The sequence below is a fragment of the Salmo salar genome, chromosome ssa09 (assembly GCF_905237065.1).
Source record: "Salmo salar chromosome ssa09, Ssal_v3.1, whole genome shotgun sequence".
Lineage (NCBI taxonomy): Eukaryota > Metazoa > Chordata > Actinopteri > Salmoniformes > Salmonidae > Salmo > Salmo salar.
The window spans coordinates 26,183,242-26,193,045 of NC_059450.1; positions in this window are offsets into that span (position 1 = coordinate 26,183,242).

Below are 9,804 nucleotides of genomic sequence, written 5' to 3' on the forward strand. Positions count from 1 at the left end.
ATTTAGCATTTGAATGTTAACTTGACCTTCAGATTACTTGTGAATGTTGTTCCTATTTCACAAAATGCATCCTCATCTCACATTAACAGTAAACCCAAACTACCAGTTAAAGAACACACTGTTATTGTGCCTTGTGCTTTGAATAACTATCCTGGCTGGAGGTCTGCGTCGCATGTTTAGTGTTGTGTTGGCCATGTTAGCCTTCACGATTCTTTTGTATTGGCCATGCCAAGAACACTCATTGGCCAGTTTATTAGGTTCACAAAAATGGTTCGCTCCTACATACAGTGAGTCACGTTGCTTGCTATATAAAGCAGGCAGACAGGCATCAAGGAATTCAGTTACTGTCCGATTGAACATTAGAATGGGCATAACGAGTGAGAGCGTGGTATGATCATCGGTGCCAAGCCCGCCAGTTCCAGTATCTCAGAAACGTCCGACCTCCTAGGCTTTCAATGCACAACAGTGTCTAGGGTTTACCGAGAATGGTGCGACAAACAAAAAACATCCAGTCAGCGGCAGTCCTGTGGGCAAAAACAGCTTGTTAATGAGAGGTCGAAGGAGAATGGCAAGAATCGTGAAGGCAAACAGGCAGGCTACAAACAGGCAAATAACGGCGCAGTATAACGGCGGTGTGCAGAACGGCATCTCGGAACGCACAACTCGTCGGTCTTTGTCACGGATGGGCTATAGCAGCAGGCGACCACACTGAGTTCTACTCTTATCAGCTAAACACAACAAGAAGTGGCTCCAGTGGGCACGCGATCACCAACACTGGACAATTAAGGAGTGGAAAAACATTGCCTGCTCTGACGAATCCTGGTGTCTGTTGCGTCATGCTGATGGCAGCGTCAGGATTTGGTGTAAGCAGAATGAGTCCATGGCTCCATGCTGCCTGGTACAGGTTGGTGGATCAAATCCCCGAGCTGACAAGGTCTGCCCCTGAACAAGGCAGTTAACCCTGTAGGCCATCATTGTAAATAAGAATTTGTTCTTAACTGACTTTCCTAGTTAAATAAAAAGGTACAATAAAATAATTGTTAGGCTACATTATGAAATGACTATACATTTACAAAGCAATTGCCTGATTTGATCAAATAATGAAGTCTTATCTCAGGCAGGTAAGATGAGATCTTATGAGGTGAGCCAATTAATGCAGTCTGATCTAATGACCATTTGGCAGTGATGAGGTGTGTTTGACTATTGCTGAGTGTGGACTGATACAGCAGTGTTCCCATCTTTGCACTCAATAACTCTCAGCCTCATGTGTGCACATCATGCTCTAGTAACATATTAGCTATGACACTTTGTCACTAGTTAAAAGCCCCTTGTAATAAACGTCTTAGAATATGATAATTTGGCAGAAACCTCTACCCAACGTGATTATCTTGAGCCGAAGTAGAATTAGTTGTTTGAATGACCAACTATTATCAGCCCTGCATTAGTTGTACAATGTGTTAGACAATCATTTAACCTTTCCCCTTTGCTAATGGAATACCCTCAGTTGCAGTTTGGTTAGATACTACTTGCTTTTATCACTCTCTCTCACACACACACACACACACACACACACACACACACACACACACACACCTGGGTGGGTAGCTGATGTAGGTCGTTCCTATTGCTCTGGTGACTATATAATAAAATAAGGCATGAAAATAAACTCAGCACATTTAAAGAGAGAGAGACAGATGATTTCACACAACAAAAGCTTTGACCTAAAACTGTTAGGGTTGGATTTTCCACCCGGCAATTTTCCTCTGCTCCAAGTTGCGACTGCTTATGAAACCCGAGCAGGAATCATTGTGTGCACACACAATCACATGTACCGCATAAGTTAATGGATGACGCAGGGCGGCGGTACTTATCCAATAGTGGTGAGTCACTTTTTCTGCCTGGTCACCAGAATTTCACCCGGTGAAAGTGCATTTATCATGTTTGTTGTTGTCTGCAATGTTAATTGGTGAAGAATAAAGTTTAATAAAAATTTAATCGAGATTCCTTGAAAGAGATTCCCTGAAATGATTGTACAAAATACACACTCAAACACATCCATGCATAAACACAGGCACACCCACATAGACAAACATCCACAAGGGTACACTGATCCTGACCACACATACACCCATCTATACCCAACAAAAATATAAACATGTAGGTCCCATGTTTCATGAGCTGAAATAAAATATTCCAGCAATTTCTCTCAATGTTGTGCACAAATTCTCTCAAATGTTGTGCACAAATTTGTTTATAACCCTGTTAGTGAACATTTCTCCTTTGCCAAGATAATCCATCCACTTGACAGTTGTGGCATATCAAGAAGCTGATTAAACAGCATGATCATTACACAGGTGCACCTTGTGTTCGGGACAATAAAAGACCACTCTAAAATGTACAGTTTGTCACACAACGCCACAGATGTCTCAAGTTGAGGCAGCGTGCAATTGGCATGCTGACTGCAGGAATGTTCACCAGAGCTGTTGCCAGAGAATTTAACATTCATTTCTCTACCATAAGCTGCCTCCAACGTTGCTTAAGAGAATTTGGCAGTACGTCCAACCAGCCTCACAATAGCACACCACGTGTAACCATGCCAGCCCAGGACCTCCATATCCGGCTTCTTCACCTGCGGGATTGTCTGAGACCAGCCACCTGGACAGCTGATGAAACTGAGCAGTATTTCTGTCTGTAATAAAGCCCCTTTGTGAGGAAAATATTTTATTCTAATTGGCTGGTCTTGGCTCCCTAGTGGGTGGGCCCATGGCTGCGCCCCTGCCTAGTCATGTGAAATCCATAGATTAGGCCCCAATTTATTTATTTCAATTGACTGAGTAAATTGACTCAGTAAAATCGTTTAAATTGTTGCGTTTATATTTTTGTTCAGTATAGTACCAGGTCGGACCCCCTTTGCCTCCAGAACAGCCTGAATTCTTTGGGGCATGGACACGCGACTCAATTGTTATCAAAGGACCTAATGTGTGCCAGGAAAACATTCCCCACACCATTACACCACCACCACCAGCCTATAACGTTGACGCCAGGCAGGAAGGGGCCTTGACTTTAGCTGATAAGAGTGCAACCCGGTGCTGTCTGCTGCAATAGACCATCAAGGACAAGGACCGACGAGTTGTGTGTTCCGAGATGCCGTTCTGCACACCGCCGTTATACTGCGCTGTTATTTGCCTGTTTGTGGCCTTCCTGTTAGCTTGCACGATTCTTGCCATTCTCCTTTGACCTCTCATGAATGAGCTGTTTTTGCCCACATGACTGCTGCTAACTGGATGTTTTTTGTTTGTCGCAACCTTCTCAGTAAACCCTAGACACTGTTGTGCATGAAAAGCCCAGGAGGCCAGACGTTTCTCAGATACTGGAACCGGCGCGCCTGGCACCAACGATCATACCATGCTCAAAGTCACTTAGGTCAATTGTTTTGCCATTTTGATGTTCAATCAAACAGTAATTTAATTCCTTGATGCCTGTCTGCTTGCTTTATATAGCAAGCCATGGCCACCTGACTCACTGTTTGAAGGAGTAATGCATTGTGAATAGGGTGGTGTACCTAATATACTGGCCAGAGTATATATACACATTATATTTGTACTGTAGGGTTTAGAATTTGATCCCCCCTAAAGACAACACAACCCTTTATTACCACTCAACAATGAGTATGCCTCTGGACAAACACATCTGTTGTAGGAATTCAGCCCGAATTCAATTTATTACAATCCTGCTTCAGTTCTCTTTTTGGCATGTACATTCTCTCCATGCGTGACTTCATCACAGAGATCACACACACACCTCATCCCTTTGGCATTTCCTTCGCATACACACATGCCATTAAGTTGACTACACCCGGGCCCCTATTTCCCAACCATCCCATGATGAGCACGCATTGTCTCCAATTCAGGTGCTCCTGGCATGAGATGTTCGTGTGAAATTACCAAATATTTATTTTGTTAACCCCACCCTCTTGCTCTAAACAATCTTTGAAGTTCCAGTGTTATTCATTTGGGGAGGAGTGTGTAGGGGGGTGTGGAAGTGTGTCAATGGGATGTTACAACTATTCATTCATTGGGAAAGGGAACAAATAGGAATGGAGGATGTTCCACTAACTAGCCCCCCAGTCACACAAAACGTGAGACGTGTTGTTGGGGGTTGGCGCGGCTACCAAAAGTAAACTTGAAGCGTCCGGAGTGCTCTGCCAGCTACTACTCAACTTGAGGCACCTAGCGCTTCCCATGTGTTCTCTCACTCATAACTGACCATGAAAGAGGAAAGGAGACCATTTTAGGATATTGGCATCTAGGCCATCTCCTCCCACTATACCGTACAACCTCCCTCCTCCTCTTCCAGTAACCCTCCCTCCCTCCCTCCCCCAGGGCTATGCACATGTACAGACATCTGTTTGATTCACTATTCAGTGTGTGACCTACAGTGTACAACACATTAGGAACACCTGCTCTTTCCATGACAGCCTTCAGTCTATGATCCCTTATTGATGTCACTTGTTAAATCCACTTCAATAAGTGTCGATGAAGGGGAGGAGACAGGTTAAAGAAGAATTTTTAAGCCTTGAGACACGGATTGTGTATGTGTGCCATTCAGAGGGTTAATGGGCAACACAAAATATTTAACTGAATGGGGTAAGGTAGTCGGTGCCAGGCACACCGGTTTGGGTCAAGAACTGCAACGCTGCTGGGTTTTTGACACTCGACAATATCCAGTGTGTATCAAGAATGGTCCACCACCCAAAGGACATCCAGTCAACTTTACAACTGTGGGAAGCATTGGAGTCAACATGGGCCAGCATCCCTGTGGATCACTTTCAACACTTTATGGAGTCCATCCCCCGACAGATTGAGGGAGTTCTAAGGGCAAAAGGGCGGGGTGCAACTCAATATTAGGAAGATGTTCCTAACGTTTGGTATACTCAGTGTATATGTGCCATTCAGAGGGCGAACGGGCAAGACAAAAGTTTGAAGTGACTTTAAACGGAGTATGGTAGTAAGTGTCAGATACACCAGTTTGAGTGTTTCAAGAACTGCAACGCTGCTGGGTTTTTCATGCTCAACAATTTTCCATGTGTATCAAGAACGGTCCACCACCAAAAGGACAGCCAGCCAACTTGACAACTGTGGGAAGCATTGGAGTCAACATGGGCCAGCATCCCTGTGGAACTCTTGACACCTTCTAGAGTCCATGCCCCAACGAACTGAGGCTGTTCTGAGGGCAAAAGAAGATGTTCATAATGTTTTGTATACTCAGTGTATATCCACACTAAGCGTGTGTTGGGCTGAAAAACCTTAATGAGTGTGTAAAGCGGAATGTTTATCCCTATGATCATTGCCTGAACGCTTGTCCCAAGTCCCATTGGGGTCATGCCAGGACATGAGAACCAATGGGGTGACGGTCAAAGCAGCTCATCTGTGCTACCAAGGATGCCAGCTAAAGTATATGTATCTAGACAGACTGTCATGAATACCAAGTGATAGATTTCACCTTCGGGGATCGATAAAGACTATTCACCAACCAACAACTCCTAGAAAGCAGCCTCACACACCAACATTAATTTTGAAAGCGCAGTAATGCACATTTGCTCAATGCTCAATAGCATGTACGCATAATCAAATGTACAGAGCTGCACCAGTAACTCAGTCGAAGGTAGAAAACAACTGTTTAAAAGAGGGGAGGGGAGCTCAATCTAATTTCACTTCTTGACATGTTTGTGGTTCATCTTTGTTTAACTCAAGTTTTATTTTGAGGGTAATTCAGGAATTTGCTTTGCTGCAAGGAGGCTATTCAGTCAATGATTAAAACCAGGTCACAGTGAAACAGTCAGGTTGGATTTTGTGACACTTGACTGGACATATTCAACCTTTACTACCAATCCATGCCACTCAGTCCACTGTAGTGGGCCATGAGTTGCATAAGGAAGCCTTGTGCAGGCCTTTTCTGCCAACTCAGCATGTCTCCCTGCCCTGGTTGACGGTCACAATGCTTTCATCTCTGAGCCGTCCCTCCCTGGGCCTTTCAAGTCAGAGTCATCCAGAGTTAGATGTGCGGTATGGCAGAGACAGAGCGGAAAAGCTACTTTTTTCATGGGATATATTTTAGGACTATTTAACGGTGTGTAGGGGTCAAGCAGTTTGGGTTCTCTAGTGGCGATGGAGGGCAGCAGCGGAGGTAGGAGAGATGCCCAGACGGCAGTGAGATCATTCTCTCCAGCCAAAGGCCATGTTGGAAAGTTGGGAAAAATGCCCCACATCAGCACATTTCACTCCACCCATCCTTCTGGAAGAGGAGGAGTTGAGACAAAAGAGGGATCAGAGAGAGAGAGATGAAGAGACAAAAGTGTTTCCCTCCAAAAAAGCTCTCTCCCTCTCTTTATGAATTACTACATGTTTTACAGTCTTGGAAGACCTTATTGACATTGGGGAAAATTCAGACCATTATGCAGCATTTGAATTGTATGGCTTTACAACTTGCAGCGATACATTAGCCAAATTGGATGACAAGGCAAAGAGTAACATTTGTGCTCTCTAGAATGTTTGAATAATATACCTTGACTTTTCCTGTTGTTTCCTTAAACGTCTAGGCTATAGCCTATGTTAAATATAATTAGCCACTATCGGTAGCGACCGTAAGTAATAACTATGTACATTTTACTGCCAATTTAGTTTTTGTTCCCTTCTCTACATTTGTATCATTCCATTGTTTTATTTAGCCTAACTGTTGTTTTCTCTAAACGCTGTCACATCCTTGTGGTTGTGGTTCAGGGTCAAGTAATAGTGTATACTGTTTAATGAAGGCCAAATACAAATTGAAGTAAAAATGCAGGCTTATTAAATCATTATGGAGCTCAAACCATTACTTTAAACTTGGCCCCAAGGTGCAAGACTTGGCACATCAGTGAGGGTAATTAAGGTATATTTGTCATACTATTCTCCATATTATAATTATATTGTAGGCTATACTACTTCCAACAAACTACATGTGGCAATTTTCTAAATTAATCAAACCACCTTTCTTTCGTTTGTGCGTAAAGGCTCTATTTTTCCATGAAGTGGGATTCATGATTATTCCCTACACGTAAAATCAGACTGTTTAAATCTAACCACGAGTTCTGAAACGGAGACAAATATGCATGTTTCATGGCTCTCTCTCTATATTCTGAAAGCATTCTCTAGTCTACATTCAAGTCTTGTCACATTCAAATGAAAAAAGGTACACCATATTTAAAGGGATTGGTTTAGAGAAATTAACAGAAAAAACTAATTTAATAAAAATTCCCTGCTAATAAAGGCCACCCATTAGGTGTGTTTTCTGGGGTTAAATTCAATTTATTTAGTGTGCGCAAGGGAACCATGCCCTAGGAAAGGCGTAAAATGTCCTACGTCCGAATCGGCCTCATGGGGGATTTGTCCACACACCTATAAGCATAAGTAGGCTACACAGTTCATTCTTCAGCATTTCTAACATTCCCACACAATGTCACTGCTAATTACTAGGGCACGGGCTGACGTTTACGTAGTGCCAAGAAAGGAACACCAGAGCACCCTTGTCATTTGAACCCTGGATTGCTCATTAAACCAATAAAATTCTCCATATGCTCAGAGGACCCATCTTTGAAAGGGCTGACAAAGAATGGTCAACTGACAATGAAAAAACTACCCAGGGTCAAAAAGCAGTCAGAATTAAAAATGTAATATTTTTCCTAAAAAAAGAAAATCCCCCTCCCCCCCTGCTCTTCTCTTTACACACCATGTAACCCAACGTCAGAGCTCAGATGGTGACGTGTGTGAGGTCGCTTCTCAGGGAGGCCCATTCAAGCACACAGTGGAGGGGATTACTCTGTGAAAGCAGCCCCACCTCGGCTTCTTTTGTCTGGACAGCTTTGACCCGCTGAAGCAGTGCACGCTGGTAAAAATGCCCATTTTGGTTGCCTCAATGGGAAAGCTCTTAATGACTGGTCTGAGGAAGTTACTGCTCGTCTTGCTGTGAATGAGTCAGTGTGGCAGTAGTTCAAGAAATATATCTTTTTTATTTAACCTTTTTAACTAGGCAAGTCAGTTAAGAACAAATTCTTATTTAAAATGACATGGGTTAACTGCGTTGTTCAGGGGCAGAACAACCGATTTTTACCTTGTCAGCTCGGGGATTCGATCCAGCAACCTTACAATTACTGGCCCAACGCTCTAACCACTAGGCTACCTGCCACCCCAATAAATATCTTGATTTGGTGATTCGATCAAATACTTTTCCAATAAACTAATGATGGGATTGTGGTGAAACAATCTTTCACATTTTTTTGGAAGCTCTTTTGAACGTATTCAAAGGAGATACATGCCAAGTTTTCAAACTGTCATCTTACGTTAAATAAAGCATGACTTAGTTAAGCAGGTCAGTTAATTGGCGCATGGAGTATTGAAAATAACACAGAATACAATTCAAGTAAGCAGTAGACTACAACTGCCAAAAAAGGTCAGTGGTAACAGATTAATACACTGCTGTGAGCTGATTTTAGACAGCCTAAACAGACATGCATCCTATTGGTTATTTATGCATTTTCCTTTCTTTGTAATATCTTGGAAAAAGAGTGATGTGCTACAGGAAGTGCCAACTGAGCTTGACCCACTTAGATCTGGCGTATCCATGGTGATGGTTTTGTTGAGCGAAAAAGAGGGTCCTGCCAAAAAAAAACAAGCGTGACCCGCTGTCCAGACCTGAGAAAGATAGACTAACCATTCCCACGTCAGTTAGCTGTCTGAGGATCATTTATCAAACGACAAACACAACCGCAGGCCTGAATGAAATCAATTTCTCCAAAGTTCACTATTTAATATCTCAGTTGACAGCTTGAATGCGCCTCTTACGTAAGTATGATTGGTGACACGCAGTCACCCTCTCACTTTCTTTCCCTCTTTTCTTGCCAAACAATGAGGAAAAAGTAGGCCGGGGCGATCAGTTATGTGACCCCCTGACAGCACACAACAGTGGTTAACATACAAAAGGCTAGGGAAGCTACTGCATCTTCATTGTTCAGATCTAAATCATCTACACACTGCCCATGCTCCCCTAACCACCACCCCACACAACTGTGCCATGAAGAAAGAGTCCCCTGTTCTTCACCAACTGAAATGTATGTCATTATTGTATGAAGACCACAAGCCTCAACTCCTCAAAGGCACTCAATATCCCTTATTATTTCTGTATCTGACTGCATTCAATTTCTTCAGCTTTACTATATGGTCAAGGCCTCCTTTTGAATGATACCATTGAATCTTGAGATATGCTTGCATAACTTGGACGTTTGAGTAAATGCATTGACATCAATAGATTTGCAGACATTTAAGAGTTAGGAAGTTGATTTGTCATAGTAGATAATTAATTGTATTTTGCATTACATGAGTTGAACGGTTATCCTTTGTTTCCCCTGTTATACATCTCTCTGCAGCAACCAACAACGGAGACTAGAATGCATAGCTTAAACTTTCGTTAGACATCTAATATTTGGATTACATTTGTATGTCATACTCCACTCACGATGAGCTGGGCAAAGTAAAATGAGTTTAACAATTCTAGGTGGGACTAGTGAGGGTAGAGGGTCAAGCACCAAAACAGGCGGGAAGGAAGAGCAAGGGAGGCAGACAGTGCCTAAAGTCTCATGGTTTGAGGCCCCAGGCAGCAGTGTTTTAGGGAGGGGGTCGGAGTGAATTGCACAGCACCTCCTCCCATTTCAAAAGGGCCAGGGCAGGAGACAGGAGGGCCAGCTGTGTGTGAACCAGGGGGATGAGAGGTCAA